We start from the raw sequence: 4,245 nt of genomic DNA, 5'->3' as shown, positions 1-4,245 counted from the left end.
TATTCTGCCTTACAGAAACCTGGTTACAGCAGGATGAATATGTTAGTTTAAATGAGTCAACACCCCCGAGTCACACTAACTGTCAGAATGCTCGTAGCACGGGCCTGGGCGGAGGATTAGCAGCAATCTTCCATTCCATCTTATTAATTAATCAAAAACCCAGACAAAGCTTTAATTCATTTGAAAGCTTGACTCTTAGTCTTGTCCATCCAAATTGGAAGTCCCAAAAACCAGTTTTATTTGTTATTATCTATCGTCCACCTGGTCGTTACTGTGAGTTTCTCTGTGAATTTTCAGACCTTTTGTCTGACTTGGTGCTTAGCTCAGATAATTATAGTGGGCGATTTTAACATCCACACAGATGCTGAGAATGACACCCTCAACACTGCATTTAATCTATTATTAGACTCTACTGGCTTTGCTCAAAAAGTAAATGAGTCCACCCACCACTTTAATCATATCTTAGATCTTGTTCTGACTTATGGTATGGAAATAGAAGACTTAACAGTATTCCCTGAAAACTCCCTTCTGTCTGATCATTTCTTAATAACATTTACATTTACTCTGATGGACTACCCAGCAGTGGGGAATAAGTTTCATTACACTAGAAGTCTTTCAGAAAGCGCTGTAACTAGGTTTAAGGATATGATTCCTTCTTTATGTTCTCTAATGCCATATACCAACACAGTGCAGAGTAGCTACCCAAACTCTGTAAGTGAGATAGAGTATCTCGTCAATAGTTTTACAACTTTGGATGCTGTAGCTCCTCTAAAAAAGACAGCTTTAAATCAGAAGTGCCTGACTCCGTGGTATAACTCACAAACTCGTAGCTTAAAGCAGATAACCCGTAAGTTGGAGAGGAAATGGCGTCTCACTAATTTAGAAGATCTTCACTTAGCCTGGAAAAAGAGTCTGTTGCTCTATAAAAAAGCCCTCCGTAAAGCTAGGACATCTTTCTACTCATCACTAATTGAAGAAAATAAGAACAACCCCAGGTTTCTTTTCAGCACTGTAGCCAGGCTGACAAAGAGTCAGAGCTCTATTGAGCTGAGTATTCCATTAACTTTAACTAGTAATGACTTCATGACTTTCTTTGCTAACAAAATTTTAACTATTAGAGAAAAAATTACTCATAACCATCCCAAAGACGTATCGTTATCTTTGGCTGCTTTCAGTGATGCCGGTATTTGGTTAGACTCTTTCTCTCCGATTGTTCTGTCTGAGTTATTTTCATCAGTTACTTCATCCAAACCATCAACATGTTTATCAACATGTCTCAGAGTGATGCTGAAAAACTAATTCATGCATTTATTTCCTCTAGGCTGGACTATTGTAATTCATTATTATCAGGTTGTCCTAAAAGTTCCCTAAAAAGCCTTCAGTTAATTCAAAATGCTGCAGCTAGAGTACTGACGGGGACTAGAAGGAGACAGCATATCTCACCCATATTGGCCTCTCTTCATTGGCTTCCTGTTAATTCTAGAATAGAATTTAAAATTCTTCTTCTTACTTATAAGGTTTTGAATAATCAGGTCCCATCTTATCTTAGGGACCTCGTAGTACCATATCACCCCAATAGAGCGCTTCGCTCTCAGACTGCAGGCTTACTTGTAGTTCCTAGGGTTTGTAAGAGTAGAATGGGAGGCAGAGCCTTCAGCTTTCAGGCTCCTCTCCTGTGGAACCAGCTCCCAATTCAGATCAGGGAGACAGACACCCTCTCTACTTTTAAGATTAGGCTTAAAACTTTCCTTTTTGCTAAAGCTTATAGTTAGGGCTGGATCAGGTGACCCTGAACCATCCCTTAGTTATGCTGCTATAGACGTAGACTGCTGGGGGGTTCCCATGATGCACTGTTTCTTTCTCTTTTTGCTCTGTATGCACCACTCTGCATTTAATCATTAGTGATCGATCTCTGCTCCCCTCCACAGCATGTCTTTTTCCTGGTTCTCTCCCTCAGCCGCAACCAGTCCCAGCAGAAGACTGCCCCTCCCTGAGCCTGGTTCTGCTGGAGGTTTCTTCCTGTTAAAAGGGAGTTTTTCCTTCCCACTGTAGCCAAGTGCTTGCTCACAGGGGGTCGTTTTGACCGTTGGGGTTTTACATAATTATTGTATGGCCTTGCCTTACAATATAAAGCGCCTTGGGGCAACTGTTTGTTGTGATTTGGCGCTATATAAAAAAATTGATTGATTGATTATCCGATTGTGATTGTGCATGAGCTGGACATGCCCCAACATGTCCCGTGAGGCTTCATCACGGCGTTGCTTTGCGCCATGCGGCTCCACTGCGCTCCTCTTTCCATGACAAAAACTCCTGTAACAGTGGAATGTGCCGTTCATTTCTAAACTGGACGCTGTCTTGATGCGGTATGTCATCTGACTAGCACAGGAATTGTGAAAAGACGTGGACATCAGCACTTTTTCGGCACATTAAGACAGACGTGCGGAGGAGTTCCGCGCATTGCGGTGGAGCCGCATGGTGCAGAGGGGTGGACCAGTGCTCACACAAAGCCTGCTCACAGGCGAATGACGCAACCAACAGGCGTGAAAAAACTCACAAATGCGCATGAAGGTTCAAGCTTGGCTGATGCAATCACACATGATTCAAATCCATATGGTTTTTGAAAAAAATAATAAGGTCGGATACTTTTCTCACAGACCTCGTATTGCTGGAACAGCCAACGGGCCATCCTCAATTTCAACATCATCCAGTGTAGTAATGGGTGTTAAGTTTGCAAAGCATATCCCTCTATGATTTTTAGAGACACGTCTACAGAAACAGGCCAGGCCTTGCAAGGTCTCTAATCACCTGCTCCATGGCCTGCTGTAAAATCAACAGGGCTGTGAAATGAAAATTGTGAAATCCAAGGAAAATTTGCAGGGGGTCGAGCCGGGGCCTTGGGCCCGTGGGGACATTTGAACTGTCAATGATGATCTTGAAATAACAGAATATGACATGGAAGTAGGACCTGGAATGAGTTTCCTTTTAATTGTAAACCAAATTATGCATTAACTCAGAACAGTTAAACTACATGAAACTGATGAAGACTGAAAAGACTGTTAAAGTATTTCAAAAACCACAGCTAAAGCTGTAGAATATTTTAAAAATCATGGTAAAATATTAATAATATACCTTATATTAAAAAAGTCACATATTGTTGTGTAAATTCCTGTAAATCCACTCAAAGCCACAGTCTTTTTTCCCATGAAAAAAGTCTACGTTAATAAAAACTCATTTACATTCTTGTGTATATTCATGTAAATCTATTCAAAGCCACAGTGTCTTTTTTCCAATGAAAGAAACTCTAGATTAGTAATAAAAAACATTGACACATAATCTTGTCTAAAATCCTGAACAGCACGTTTATTTTCCACGGAGAGAAAATTCTTACCGTGTTTCCTGATGGCATAATTCGCTTTTCCCGTTTATCTTTCAGGTGTGTTGATGAAGCCAGCGACAATTGCATGAATTCTTGTCCTTATCAGACTTTTTCAAACCGTCTTTCTCACCATCTTCTCTCTGTCTGATGTCGCTCCGTGAAACAGGCATGCTGCACAATTCTTCTTTTAAAAACTTGAGAGCTCTAAAAGTTTGCGATGTCCACATGCTACATTTAGTTTAAAGTGTCTTGCAGGAGCCACACAGTGTCGCCGCAGCAACCAACCAGTCCCGCTTCACGACAACTGTCGCAACAGCTATGCTTTGAGTGCCATTTTTCCTCCGCGAACTTCCGCGGATCCGAAGACACTGATTTGTATCTGTAACACACAGATCAGTTTCTGCGTACTTATAAAACTTGCACGATGTCGTAAAAAAAAGGAAACGCTTTGCAATAGGCATTTTAAAAACTCAGTGACAATTACAATTACAGAGTACAACACTAACACCCCCTCCCCCATGATGAAATCTGCAGAACTCCTCGGATCCACTGAGTTTTCACAGCCCTGAATCTATGTTCGCAGACAAGATGGCGGCACCTTCCCCTGTAGGGTGAAGGCCGTGCGGCATCAGAAAGCCATGGTGGCCCCAGAATGACAGCCAGTTATCAGTAAACCTAAAGCCTTGCTGTCTACAAAATTGCACCAGCCACCTATTTAACAATGTCAGCCTGCTAAATGCCTCATCATTACCCCGGGAAGGGATGGGACCAGAGACTATTAATCGATGCTGACACATCTTTCTGGTAAGGTCACAAGTCCTCTTTATGTCCATTTTTGTAACCTCTAAATCCTTCATCCTGACATCATT

Source organism: Thalassophryne amazonica, chromosome 18 (genome assembly GCF_902500255.1).
Source record: "Thalassophryne amazonica chromosome 18, fThaAma1.1, whole genome shotgun sequence".
NCBI classification, from domain to species: Eukaryota; Metazoa; Chordata; class Actinopteri; order Batrachoidiformes; family Batrachoididae; genus Thalassophryne; species Thalassophryne amazonica.
Note: the sequence above shows the minus strand (reverse complement) of the source record.